This window comes from Panthera pardus, unplaced genomic scaffold, assembly GCF_024362965.1.
Source record: "Panthera pardus isolate Hobbes unplaced genomic scaffold, ASM2436296v1 HiC_scaffold_24, whole genome shotgun sequence".
Lineage (NCBI taxonomy): Eukaryota > Metazoa > Chordata > Mammalia > Carnivora > Felidae > Panthera > Panthera pardus.
The window spans coordinates 55,723,888-55,739,056 of NW_026526810.1; the positions used below are offsets into that span (position 1 = coordinate 55,723,888).

The 15,169-nt window shown below is 39.6% G+C and overlaps 1 protein-coding gene across 1 annotated transcript in view; it reads left to right on the plus strand.

Annotated features, from left to right (window-relative positions):
- FSIP1 (fibrous sheath interacting protein 1) overlaps nt 1-15,169 on the plus strand; it is a 192,892-nt gene that overhangs the window by 18,509 nt on the left and 159,214 nt on the right. The gene's annotated exons all lie outside the window — the stretch shown is intronic.

Genomic DNA, 15,169 nt, shown 5'->3' on the forward strand with positions numbered 1-15,169 from the left:
CTTCTCGGGTTTGTACCTGTTCAAGAGTGAGGGGGACAGGGCAGTGAAAAATTGGGAAATAGACACAATATGTCTTTGCCTTTACTTCCTGTGCCTCTAAGAGGCCTCTAGACACCCAGTCTATGCAGTCTCCTAACTGCCTAGAATCCTCCCACGATGTGTCACTCAGGCTTCTGACATCCCTTTCATAAAAATCCGTCCTATTTCCTGTTCTCTTCCAGTCTTGTTTTTGAGACCAGCCAAATCATTATGCATGTTTCTAATTTGCCATCTGTGTGTATGTATATTTATCATTCTTCCTTTCCTCCTCCTCCTTCTCCTCCTCCTTTGTCTTCTCTTCCTCCTTCTTCACCCAAAGAAGTGTGATAGAGTCATGTAGCCTTTAACTTCCTTATACAGTGGTGAAAATTTGGGGGATTGGGAAGTGGTTGCTAGGTTTTTGGCAGGACGCTTTGGAAATCCTTTAGCGTGCATCACGTAAGTGGTTATCCAATACTGTTGGGGGGTGAAACTGACTCTAAGCAGGGGCCCCTGATTTCTCTGAGACTCCTGGGATCCATTTGTCTTTTGCAAAGTGAGTGTCTAACATTGCAGAGCCTCAACAACCTGACTCAGACTATTGCTGCTGGTTAGCATGAGTTTTGATGTGAATGAAATTCCTTGAGGTTTGTTTCTTTCTGGATCCAGTGGTGAGAGCTCAAAAGCTGCTTGGGTCCAGGGGATTTGGATTTAGAATGCACCAAATGTTTCTGTCCAGGAAGTGGGTGCCCTATCTGGGTTGTCCTTTCTATGACTAAGGACTTAAAAAAAAAAAATGAATCTGAGTTTCTCCTAGACAGATGTATATCTAGATTGGCTTTGTTGAAATTTACCATTTATATATCCTAATTGAAACACCAAAAACTAAGGGCACCTGGGTGACTCAGTTGATTGAGTGTCTGACTTTGGCTCAGGAAGGTTCATGAGTTCGAGCCCCACATGGGGCTCACTGCTGTCAGCACAGAGCCTGCTTTGGATCCTCTGTTTCCCCTCTCTTTCCCTCCCCAACTCATGCTCTCTCTCTCAAAAATAAAAGGCATTAAAAAAAAAACCCAAAATGATTTGCCTATTAAAATAATAGATCATTTACTTTCTACTTCTTCTATTTGGTTATAGAAATAATACATGCATAATCTGTATTAGAAAATATTGATAAACTGGAAGAAAAAAAATCACCTTAATTCTTAACTTGCAGAGATAATCATTATTAATATTTTTGTTTACTCTTTATCTTTTGAGACATTTTCCATGCAGATATCTATATATATTTTAAAAATAAAAATGAGATCAAATTATATATATGGTGTTTTGTAATCTGTTTCCTACTAATTTTTATCTCATGGGCACCCTTAGCTGTCAGTAAGGACAGAACGGTGTGATAGTTTGTTTCCAAGATGTTTGCCATAGTTCCTTCCTTCTATGATGTTCATTCCAGTCCTTGATAGGGATGGGGTCTCTTTCTTCCTGTATTTTCAGTCTGGGCTGGCTAGGACTACGTTGACTGATAGATTACAGCAGAAGTAATCCTACACCACCGGTTCCAGCCCTTGCCGTTAAAGGACTGGCAGTTTCGGCTTCTCTTTTTAGAAGGCCCACTCAGAGGAAAGCCAGCCATCCTGTAAGGAGTCAGACTACCCTGAAGCTGCCATGCTGTGAGAAAGTCCAAACAAGCCATATGAAGGCTACCCAGAGGATGTGATACTGGCCAGTTCTGACCTACAGTGAGTTCAGTAGTGTTCCACCAGAAGTCACGTCTACCTGGAGCCTCAGTATGTGACCTTATTTAGAAATAGAATCTTTGCAGGGGTGCCTGGGTGGCTCAGTTGGTTAAGCATCTGACTCTTAATTTCAGCTTAGGTCATGATCTCATGGTTCCTGAGATTGAGCCCCATGTCAGGCTCTGCGCTGACAGGAGCCTGCTTGGGATTCTCTCTCTCTCTGCCCCTCCCCCACTCGTGCTCGCTCTCTCTCTCTCTCTCTCTGTCTCTCAAAAATAAATAGATAAACAAACAAACAAAAGGAAATAGAATCTTTACAGATGTGATTAGTTAAGATGAGATCTTACTGGATTAGGTGGGCCCTAAAGCTGAAGTTTGGTGTTCTTGTAAGAAAAGAAGACACAGAGACACAATGACGTGGTTAAGAGGAAGGTGATGTGAAGATAAAGGCAGAGCTTAGAATAACGTAGTTACAAGCCAAGGAATGGCAGGGGTCGTTGGGAGCCACCAGAAGCTGGGAAGAAGCAAGGAAGGATTCTTCCCTAGAGATTTCAGAGGGGCACGGCCTCGCGGACATCATCATTCCAGATGTCTAGCTTCTAGAACTGGGAGAGAATAAATTGCTATTGTTTTCAGCCATCCATTCCACAGTTACTTGTTACAGCGGCCCCTGGAAACTAATACACTGACTGGTCAGCATCTCAGTGCCGGCACCAGAGATGTGAAAGAAGGAGCCACCTTGGCCATTGCATTCCTAACAAATGTCATGTAGAGGATAGCCAAGGCCAGACACACGGTCTCAGGTGAGCTGCCACAGACATCTCCAGCCCAGTGCAGCCCCCCAGCTGAGGCCTCCTTCATGGTGGAGCAGGGGCATATCATTCCTGGTGTGTCCCTCATATTACTGACCCACAGAATCATAAGCATAATAAAATGGTCACTGTTTTGTGCCACTAAGTTTTTTTGTTTTTGTTTTTTTCTTTTTCTTTTCACTTTTTGTTGTGGAATAATGTTAAACTTACAGAAAAATTTCAAAATAGTACATAGAGTTCCTGTTTGCTCTTTACCCAGCCTCCCCTGATGTTAGTATCTTGTGTAACCATAGTACAGTTGGCCTTTGAGAAACATGGGTTTGAACTTCATGGGTCCATTTATATGTGGACTCTTTACAGCACAGTACTATAAATGCATTGTCTCTTATAATTTTCTTTTCTTTAAAAAACGTGCTTTTAATGTCTATTTTTGAGAGAGAGGGTGGGACACAGGGTGTGAGCAGGAGAGGGGCAGAGAGAGAGGGAGAAACAGAGTTCAAAGCAGGCTTCAGGCTCTGAGTTGTCAGCACAGAGCCCAATGCGGGACTGGAACCCATGAACCGTGAGATCATGACCTGAGCTGAAGTTGGTTACTTAACCGACTGAGCCACCCAGGCGCCCCTCTTACGATTTTCTTAATAACATTTTCTTTTCTCTAGCTTACTCTATTTAAGAATACAAGATATAATACGTTTAACATACAAAGTGTATGTTAATCGACTGTTTACTTTATTGGTAAGGCTTCTGGTTAACAGTAGGCCATTATGGGGCACCTGGGTGGCTCAGACTGTTAAGTGTCCGACTTTGGTTCAGGTCATGATCTCATGGCTCGTGAGTTCAAGCCCCACATTGGGCTCTGTGCTAATGGCTCAGAGCCTGGAGTCTGCTTCAGATTCTGTGTCTTCTTGTGTCTCTCTGCTTATGCTCTGTCTCTCTCTCTCTCAAAAATAAATAAATATTTAAACAAACAAAAAAACCTCAGTAGGCCATTAGTAGAGTCTTTGGGAAGTCAAAAGTTATGCATGGATTTTCAACTACATGGGGATTTGGCACCCCTCACCCCCATGTTGTTCAAGGGTTGACTTTACAGTGATCAACATTAAGAAGTTAACATTCGTATAATTCTATTAAACTACAGACCCTCTTAAAATTTCACCGGTTTTTCCTTTTTATTTTCTAGTATCCAACCCAGGATCCCCTTTTGCACTTGGTTGTCTGTTTTCTTAGTCTCTTCTTAGTCTCTTTTCTTTCTTAGTCTCTCTCTTTCTAAGTCTCTTTCTTAGTTATTCTAATTTGTGATAGTTCCTCGATCTTTCCCTGTCTCTCATGGTCTTGATGCATTTGGAGAGTACCGGTCAGCTATTTTTTAAAATATCCTTCAGTTTCAGTTTGTCTGATGTTTTCCCTTGATTAGATAGAGTTAATGCATTTTTGGCAAGAATACCCCAGAAGTTATGGGCTCTCGATCAGTCACGCTCAGGGTACCTAAGGTTAAGTTCTGATGTTACTGGTGATAGTAACCTTGAAAACTTGGTTAAGGTAGTGTCTGCCATGTTTCTCTATTGTAAAGTTACTAATTTTCCTTTTATAATTAATAAATATCATGGGCGAGATACTTTATGCAAATATCTTTCCTCAAACTGTTGTCCATTAATGTTAGTATCCGTTAGTTGATCTTGCCTGCAATAATTATTACTGTATGACCCTAAATTTTGGGTGATTTTTTTTCATGTAACAATAGATAACTGGAATGATTTGCATCAGCATTTAAAAAAAAAATTTGAGTCGGGGAGCCTGGGTGGCTCAGTCAGTTGAGCATCTGATTCTTGATTTCAGCTCCGGTCATGATGTCATGGTTAGTGAGATCCAAACCCGTGTTGGGCTCTGTGCTGACAGCACGAGGCCTCATTGGGATTCTCTCTTTACCTCTATCTCTGCCCCTCCCCTTCTCATGCTTTCTGTCTCTCAAAATAAGTAAATAAACATTAAGAAAAATAAAAAATAAATTTTGAGTATAGTTGATACAATGTTACATTCATTTCAGATGTACAACATAGCGATTCAACATGTCTATACATTATTATTATTATTTTTTTAAAGATTATTTTGAGAGAGAGAGAGAGAGAGAATGAGCAGGGGAGGGACAGAGGGAGAGGGAGAGAGAGAATCCCAGGTTGCTTTGTTCAGATGATGTGCGTCTGACACAGGGCTTGATCTCACCAACCACGAGATCATGACCTGAGCCAAAATCAAAAGTCGGACACTTAACCAACTGAGCCACTCAGGTGCTCCCTACATTATTCTGAGTTCACCACAAGTATAGCTACCATCTGATCTGATACGTCATTATTACAATGTCATTGACTATATTCCTTATACTGTGTCAGCATTATCTTTAATGACTGTATATTAATTCCCTACATAGATGTGCCATAATTTATTTAACTAAAATTCTGCTATTAAACATTTAGGTTATTTCTTTTTTTTCAATTTTTTTCAGTTATACATAATGCTGCAATAACATCCTTAAGTAATTATTCCTTTGTTACCTTCTGTGGTAATTGAGAAGCTAGGTTGTGGGGAACCTGGGTGGCTAAGTCGGTTGAGTGTCCACCTCTTGATTTTAGCTCAGGTCATGATCCCAGGGTTGTGGGATCAAGCCCCAGTCTCACTTCTTGCTGAGTTAGAGCCTGCTTAAGATTCTCTCTCTCTTCCTTTGCCCCCTCCCCTGCTAGTCCTCTCACACTCTCTCTTAAAAAAAAAAAAGAAAAGGACAAAAGCAAAAAAAAAAAAAAAAAAGAAAAATTAGGTTGACAACTAGGTTGAAAAAGAAAAAATGCCTCCCAAGAGATATCCATGTCAAATTCCTAGAAGCTGTGAATGTTACCTTATTTGGAAAAAGGGTCATTGCAGATGTGATTAAGTTAAGGATCTTAAGATGAGGACATAATCCTGGAATATGGAAGAGAGCTCTACATGAGCTCATAGGTATCCATCATAGGTATCCTCATAAGAGAGAGGCAGAGGGAGAAGAGGTACACAGAAGAGAAGCCACATGAAGATTGAGGCAGGGATTGGAGTGGTGTGGCCTACAGCCAAGGTGATGATGGCAGCCACCAGACACTGGGAGAGGCAAGGAATGAAATCTCACTGAGGGCCCCTGGAGAGAGTGTGGCCCTACCGACACCCTGACTTTGGACTAATGGCCTCTAGAACTGTGAGAGAATAAATTTCTGTTGTTTTAAGTGACCAAGTTTGTGTTAAACTGCGACAATAGCTACAGGAAATGAATACATCTTCAAAGAGAAATCACTTAGTCAAAGGGCTTGGGCCTTTTAAAAATTGTATCCATATATAAAAATATTTTTAATTTTTTTAATGTTTATTTATTTTTGACAAAGAGAGAGAGAGAGAGAGAGAGAGAGAGAGCATGAGTGGGGAAGGGGCAAAGAGAGAGGGAGACACAGAATCTGAAACAGGCTCCAGGCTCCGAGCTGTCAGCCCAGAGCCCGACGCAGGGCTTGAACTCACGGACAGCGAAATCATGACCCGAGCTGAAGTCAGATGCTCAACCAATGGAGCCACCCAGGTGTCCCTAGATTTTTATTCATATTGACTTATTAAAAGGTTTTACCAATTTAGACAAATATTGTATCAAATACAAATCAAATATTGTATTTGAGAATTGTTTTTGTATACCCATAACAATGGGTTTAATAGTTGTTTTAAAGCTTTTTTTAAAATGGAGTCACAATTTATACCTCTGTGATAATCAAGGAGGTTGAGTATTTATTCTTTTAGCCATTTTGTGAATTAATTGTTCTTTTATGAAATGAAGTATTCCTTTTTATTGTTTAGAAGGACTCCTTTACATATCAAGAATACTAATATTTGACAGTCATAAATATAAAAAACATTATTTCTAATTTATTTTTAGTTTTGTGGTATTTCTTGCTCTCCCAAACTGAATATTTTTTTAGTTAGCTAAATCAGTCATTTTTTTTCTTTTTAAAATTTTAATGTTTATTTATTTTTGAGAGAGAGAGAGAGAGAGAGACAGAATATGAGTGGGGGAGGTGCACAGAGAGAGGGAGACACAGAATCCGAAGCAGGCTCCAGGCTCTGAGCTGTCAGCACAGAGCCCGGCATGGGGCTCAAACTCATGAACCATGAGATCAAGACCTGAGCCAAAGTTGGAAGCTTAACCGACTGAGCCACCCAGGCACCCCAGTCATTTCTTTTCTTTTATCCTTGACTGTTGTTCCGCTTAAAAAGTCCTTTTCCAGTGTAAGATGACATAAAAATGTATCTGTGTTTTCCTTTAGTACAGTTATTGTTTTATGAAAATTAAAATATTAGTCTACTTTGAAGTCATTTTGTTGTCATATATGAGGTAGAGAGTTGATTTGGTGGTTCCCCCCACCCCACCCCCCACCCCCAGTTTGTTAGCTAGCATCAAAAGATTACAAATAACAGAAATAAAATCAAAGAGTCGCCACGGTAGTAATTAGAAGTTTATCATGCACGCGTGAAAAAAGTCAGCTTGCAAAACTGGGAACACTGAAGCCAAAACATGGACTGAGGCTCAGGAGGATTTTGTTATAAAGCAGAATGGTTACTTCATATCAATTTTGGAAGACACTAAGTTTTACTTATGATTTCTAGAGGCCTAAGCAAGGGATGATCCAGGTCAAGTTACTCTTGCAAAAGAAGCTAAATTACGTTTTGTTTGTATGACTAAACTGGTGTTGTCTGCTCAGATCATTTCTAAGGTTTCTCTCTATTTGTTTTTGATTTTAACACTGGTTACCTCAGTACCTTTTACTGCATAATCCATCATTCCCTCATTTATTTGGAATGCTAACTTTATCATGAATTGGGCTTGTTTGCAAAATTTCTATTCTCTTCCATTATAATATTTCTATCTGTTCTAATGTTAGCATTGCACTGTTCTTACTACTGTAGCTTTATAATACGTTTTATTAGGGCAGGTATATTGTCTTTTTCGGGAAGTTTTTTTGCAAGAACATGCTTTTCTTAAGCCTGTTTTTCTCGTTGAGAGTTGTTCAGTTGTGAGTACACTAAGAAGAAAGACTGCAAAGCACCTCTAAGGTTATGGCTATTTATAGAATGCTGTTTTACTCCCTTCAGTGTCTGAAGGCTGTGGTGTGAATATAACCTGTCTTGAAAAGTACAATTTCTTATATTTTCCTTCACGTCTGTCAGTAATTCTGTATCTTCATAGACTCAGGACTTCCAAATAAAGAACATGGATTTCCAAATAAAGAACTGGGTGTTACAGTATCTCAGCATCTATATTTCAGAAAGCTGGAGCTAAATGCTGATTTCTCTAATGGATGGGGCATTTCTAAGAGGCATATGTACCTCCTGTGGTTGACTCCAGAGCAGGGACTGTAAAATAGTAAGGGGGTCTTTTGACGTTAACCTTTCAGGCATAGAGTTCACTATTAAAGGAACTTTTGGCCCTGCAGGGCAAGACTTTTGTTATCAGTTGTCTTTTCTTCATTTTTTATTTTTTTAAGTTTATTTTTTAATTTATGTTGATAGAGATATAGAGAGCAAGCAGGGGAGGGGCAGAGAGAGAGGGAGATGGAATACCAAGCAGGCTCCGTGCTGTCAATGCAGAGCCTGATGTGGGGCTTGGACTCATGAACCATGAGATCATGACCTGAGTCGAAATCAAGAGTTGGACACACAACTGACTGAGCCACCCAGGTGCCCTGTTGTCTTTTCTTCAGAATTAAAGCAGAACTATCAAATACATTTCATTTTTTTGAAAGTTTGTTTTATTTTGAAAGAGAGAACGTGACCAAGTGAGCGGGGGTAGGGCAGAGAGAGAATCCCAAGCAGGCTCCACTCTGTCAGCCTGGAGCCCAATGTGGGGCTCGATCCTGTGAGCTGTGAGATCATGACCTCAGCTGAAACAAAGAGACGCTTACCCAGCCGAGCCACCCAGGTGCCCCACCAAATACGTTTTGTTTTTAAAGCTCATGCCATGTACATTTGGCTTAAACCTATAGAGCTCACGTCTCTGGAGTCACATGACTACTATAGGCCCTGCAAACATTTACACTGATGTTAGATTAGTACTAATGTTCTGACATGGAAATTAATTGGATTTTATGAGCTGAAAACTGGAGTTACCAGGGACCTGAAACCTATGTTCAGGGAGAACCACTGGTTTAAACATTATCATGTTAGAGTTTCAGTTCTTAGATTTTGAATTCTTAGTCAATTATTGTGTACTGGCAGTGTTTATCGTGCTCAGAGCAGATGAGATGCAAAAGTAGGGTTGATGTAAAAGGAAATGGGAATAAAAGATACTATTAGGTGAACCAAATATCTATTTCTTTTCACTCTTGCTACTTACTGTCTTGAGATCACGCCGGACTAGTGCACCAGTGAAGAGATGATATTACTGTGTTCCTGGCTCTTGAGATTTAAGTAGATTCTTTTTGCTTTTTTGGTGACTGGTCTTTTTTAGAAGGCAGATTCCTTAATGAAATTTCCTGGTGTTTTTTTTTTTTTTTTGCATCCTAGGCATAAGTGTAACAGTCACATATCAATTTGATTTCTAACTATCTTAAAAACCATAGGAGATATTTACTTTGGACTGCATCATTAGCCCGATTACATGCTTTTTCTTCATATTTTACATAACATGGTTATTACTTCATTCTAGAAGAGGAAATTTTTGGAATCCTCAGTTTAGGAAAGGTATTATTAGAATATTTTCACTGCACGTATGAAAGAAATGAAGAGAAATGCAAGAGTCCAATTTGACCACATAGCAGTGATTTTACAGTTTCAAATTCCTGCTATTACAACATAGCCACGTATTGTAAAGTGGTGCAAAACTACCTACATCTGTTCTATTTTGAGATTAGTTTCTTTCCCATGTTATTCACTGAACTTTGGCTATCTATCTTAATTAAAAATATAAAATTGAAACAAATAATTATTTTGATCAAGCCTATATATAGCTGTAAGTTTTCAAGTAAAATGTTTCTATGAAAACAATTCAATTCTTTTGCCCTGTTCCCCTCCATAAGTTTTTCTTTGTTACCGGGAAAGCACAAACCCTTGTAAATTATCCAGTAGGTGGCAGCATCTAGTTAAAATATGCACTTTAAAAGAGTGGACTTTAGAGCCAGACTGATTTAAACTTGAACTTTAAACACGTATCTACAAACATACCCAAACCTCCTTTCTGCCTCTTTTCCCTTTGGAAAAAGGGAGAAATTCTTAGGATGAGTGTTCTTTTTAAAAATTTTTATTATTCTTTTGGTGGGCAGGAGCAGTGAGAGAGAGAGAGAGAGAGAGAGAGAGAGAGAGAGAGAGAGAGAGGGAGAGAGAATCTCAAGCAGGCTCCACATTCAGGGCAGAGCCTGACATGGGGCTTGATCTCACAATCATGGGATCATGACCTGAGCTAAAATCACAAGTCAGATCTTAACCGACTGAGCCACCCAGGCACCCTAGGATGAGTAGGGTGCTTTCTTCCTTGTCTCCCTAGTCATTTGCTTAGCCTTTTATTTAAGAGTAATTTGAGGGACTTTGGGCAGGTGGAACAATGACAATTTCCAACCTGTTTTCCAGCTCCCCAAACACCAAATACATCCTAGCCTCCTGCTAACATCACAAAGAACCAACAGCAAAACAAATGAAAAGATACTTATTGTTGAGTTGTATATTTAGTTTTATTGATAGGTACTAAACACAAGTGGGGCCTTGATGCCAAGAGAAAGATAAAAACCACATTAGATTTTTTTTTTTACCACATTTTGACTCTATAATCCAGAGTTTATAACTTCAAGTTTAAGTATTGTTTGAAGTAGACAATAAGTAGACAATATTGCACTTGTTAGAGATCTTGGAAATATTTTACAAGTCTTTCCACCCCATTTTTGAGGGACTGCTTTTACATTTTTGTAGAGAACTCTGGTGAAAATCAAAACTCTATCATACTCGGAGTTTCCCCTTAGTTTTTAGAATTTCTCTGATGGATAGAGATAGAATTCGTACTCTCTGAGGCAGTGATAGGATTGTTCCTCATCAGTGTTTTTAATGGAGGTCATTCCTTCTTCCTTTGTTACCTTCCTTTGTTACCCTGACCTCTTGTGTTTTCAGCTCCAAATTTGTAAGTGCATGTAAGCACAACAGTGGCATCTTAATCAATCAAGCTTCTAATGGCCGGTAAATACCTCTGTGATTTTCTGTGAAATACAGGTATATGCTACTTCTGCTCGTGGGTGTTAACACTGAATATTCTAAGAAAATTCTCCAGCTCTGATTTGCAGAGGATTGAGGGTGAAAATCACTTGCGTTAACCAGTATAGCTAAGGAGTTTTGGCTTTTAACCTCTGCTACAGTCTCAGTATTGCCTACTGATGTCTTTTGCATTCTCCAAAGTGGCTATTGCAAATTATTCTGGTTGTTTAACCTCCTACTGTCTTCTGCAAGTCCTTCACTTTGGCCTGCTTACTGTCCAGAGAAAACAATCACCTCGGTGGGAATCCCTTTCACATTCTATCCTTCTGTCCCTAAAGTGCACTCTGACTATACTCCATCCCCCATATTTCTTACCTCAGAGTGAGACAAGGTGCTGTTCTCCAAGGCCAAGGTCAACGATGTCCCATCCCTTTCACTCTGCCCCTGGCTCCTGACCCATTCATCATTCTGTGTCTCATGTAGAGCTTCTATCTCTCCTTCTCTGTGTCAGTTTACTATGTTTGAATCTTCTGGTCCTAAAACAGAAAAGAGCCATCAAACCAGCCAAAGATACAGATAGAACCTCCTCCCTGGGTTCTTCACCCTGCTCCCAAACAGGTACCACTCACTTTCCATCCTCTCCTTAAAGGTCAGACTTCTTGAAAGAATAATCCACACCTACTGGGGCTACCTGGTCAATTTCCATTTACTTCTCAACTCCTCGGTGGTCTGTATTTTCTCCTTTCACACAACAGAAACTACCTCATCAGGAGTCCTCTTAGATTCTAAACCTGGTGGCATATTTCCAATTTTTATCCTATGTGACCTCTCTGTAGCATCTGGCACAGGTAGCCAGTCATGGACCCGTAACATTTTTACTGGTATCGTTATTTCCTTCTGGCTTTCCTCTTTTTCTTCTCCCCTCTCCCTTACTTCCTAGTGTTGAAATCTGTTCCTCCTTTTGTATGTTTCTTCTATCTGGATTAATGGTTTCATCATCCATCCAGTCTTTGTGATGGTTAATTTTATGTGTCAACTTGACTGGATCATGGGATGCCTAGATGTCTGGGTTAAGCATTATTTCTGGGTGTATCATCCAGGATGTTTCCAGGAGAGACTAGCATTTGAACTGGTAGACTGAGTTGCGTACATTACCCTCCCCAGTGTGGGTGGGCATCAGCTGATCTGTTGAAGGTCTGAATAGAACTCAAAGATGGATGAAGGAAGGATTTGCCCTCTTCTGCCTGACTGCTTGAGTTGGGACATTGATCTCTTCTGGCTCTCAGTGATAATTAAATTACCTGATCAATTCTAATTATCTTTAGTTGTTTGCTTTGAGTCTTGTTAGTTTATGATCACCTGGAAAGTGTATGAATTTTTGTGTCCTTTTCAATAATTATTCCTATTCTGATAACTTCATGAAGACTTAGTGTTGAAATTTATGAATGCCTTTTATTATCTATTTAAACAATCATAAAATTTTTCTGTCTTGAGACACTAATGTTTAAAAATCAATGTATTTAAATGCTAGGAAAGTCTTTTATTTCTGGGTCAGTGTTTCTTGGTTAGAGAGGATTATTCTTTTAATTTAGTACCAGATTTCAATGGCTGAATTTATTCAGAATTTTCGCATCTGTATTTATGAGATTTATAATGAGATTTTCTGTGTGTGTGTGTGTGTGTGTGTCCATGTGCACGTTATGGGGTTGATGTTAGAGGTGGGGTTAGGAGGTGTGTGCCTATGCTTTGTTAGGTTATGTTCACTTCATAAAATGATTGGGGCTGGATGTTCATTTATTTCTATGCTTTGAAATAGTTTATATAACATGGGGATTATCTGTTCCCTAAAAACTTGAAAGATTTCACTGGAAAAACCATCTGGTTCAAATAATTTCTTGGAGGCAATTCACCGACTCTTTTCTTAGCTTCTTTCATATTTACTATTATATTTCAGTTTTCTCATCTTCTGAGTAAATTCTGGCAATACATCCATGTCTGGGAGATTCCAAAATATCCATTTCACCAAGATTTAACATTTTACTAAAAAAAATTTCGTATAGTATTTTAAAAGATTAATTCTCCTTGTTTATTACGTTCCGTATTCTTATTTCTAATTTCATTTTTGTTTTCCTTCTCTCCTTTTAATCTAAAATGTTTTCTTTTTTAAAATTAACTTTTTATTTTAGCACAGTTTTAGATTTACAGAGAAATTAGGATGATAGTATAACGATTTCCCATATACGTGCAGCCAGTTTCCCCTATTATTACCAGAGTATGATACGCTTGTTATAATTAATGAACCAATATTGATACATTATTATTAACTAAAACCCACACTTTATTCAGACTTTAGTGTTTACCCAATGTTTTTTCTTCTGCTCCAGGGGCCATCCAGGAGAGCACATTGCATTTAGTCCTCCTGTCTCCCTAGGCTACTCCTGGCTGTGCCCTTTCTCAGACTTCCCTTGGTTTTTTTTTTTTTTAAGCTTTATTTATCTATTTTGAGTAAGAGAGAGAGTGAGCCAGTGAGTGTGGGGTAGAAACAGAGGGAGAGAAAGAGAATCTCAAGCAGTCTTGCACCATCAGCACAGAGCCTGTTGTGAGGCTTGAACCGACAAATCTCAAGATCATGACCTGAGCTGAAATTGAGTTGGATGCTTAATTGACTGAGTCACCCAGGCACCCCCTGACTTTCCTTGTTTTTGATGACTTTGGCAGTTATGAGGAGTACTGATCAAGTATTATGTGGAATTTCCAGAAATTGCAATTTATCCATGCTTTTCTTATGGTTGACTAGGGTTGTATGTTCTTGGAAGACTATAGAGTTAAAATGCCATTTCCATTTCATCACATCATAACTGTCAACATGACTCATCACTGTTGATGTTAACTTTGATCACCTGGCTGAAGAGGTGTTTGTTAGAGTTCTCCACTGTGAAGTTCTTCAATTTTTCCCCCTTTCCATCCTGTCTTCTTTGGAAGGAAGTTACTGTGCACAGCCCTTACTTGAGAGGTGGGCAGTTATGCTTCACCTCCTTGAAGGCAGAGTATTTACATAAATTATTTTGAATTATTCTGCATGGGAGATTTGTCTTTTCTTCCCATGTATCTGTTTATTCAATCATTTATTTATATCAATATAGACTTGTGGATATTTATTTTATACACTGGATTTTAATCTAATATTACTTTATTTTGCTGCTCAAATTTTTCCAGCTTTGGTCATTGGGAGCTCTTTCAGTTGACTCCTGTGTCCCTTTGATGTGCCTTCAACAACTGTGGGTTTTGTTTTGTTGTTGTTGAACACTTCCTTACTTTCTGGCACTACAGGATGCACCAGACTCAGCTTGTGTATTTCGTATCTGAGACCTAGAATCAGTTGTCTCTTCAAGGAGCCCTGGTTCCTTTGACTGGAGAAAGATATTAGATACCAAGATCTGGATGCTGGGTGTGCTTGTTGCTAGTGGGGAGTCACTGATTCTGAGCCTCTGAGAAAGGAAATATTTGTGGGTATACTAACCTGTTGCATGCATTATTTATAATTTTTTTTAATGTTTATTTATTTTTGAAGGAGAGAGAGACAGAGTGTGAGTGCGGGAGGGGAAGAGAGAGAGAGGGAGACACAGAATCCCAAGCAGGCTCCAGGCTCCGAGCTGTCAGCACAGAGCCTGATGCGGGGCTCGAACTCACAAACTGCGAGATCATGACCTGAGCGGAAGTCGGACGCCCAACCGACTGAGCCACCCAGGCACCCCTGCATTATTTTTAAATAGTACTTTTTTTATAAACTACTTTTTTGAGGTGGGGGGGAGAATGAGCAGGGGAGGGGCAGAGAGAGAAGGAAGAGAGAGAATCCCAGTCTGGCTCCACGCCCAGTGTGGTATGACTATGAGATCAAGACCTGAGCCGAAATCAAGAGTTGGACGCTTAAGCGACTGAGCCCCCCAGGCGCCCCTAAATATTTCTATGTGTAACCATCTGTATCTATGTTAAGCTAAACATGAGTTTATACTGAGATCTCCGACTTTATTATTTTACCACATGAATCATTCTAGCCATTTCCCCTTCGTTACCTGTAATCTCCACTCCCAACAAGGAGAAACCTGGCTCTCACCATTGGCCCTTCATTCACCCATTGCTCACTTCTACTATACGTGTAGTGATATCAAAACTGTTCCCCTGTACCCCTATAGGAAACAATCAGCTGGAGTCCAGTGCTCAGGTGCCATCTCTACTGCCTTTAGGCTTGCAGACTCCACTCATTTCCAAAGTTACTCAAGATGAACGCCTTTTTCCTCTGCCCCCTCCAGTGAGATCGCTTCAGAGATTTGTAACATAGATTGTTTGGTCACATTCTACATTCCATCC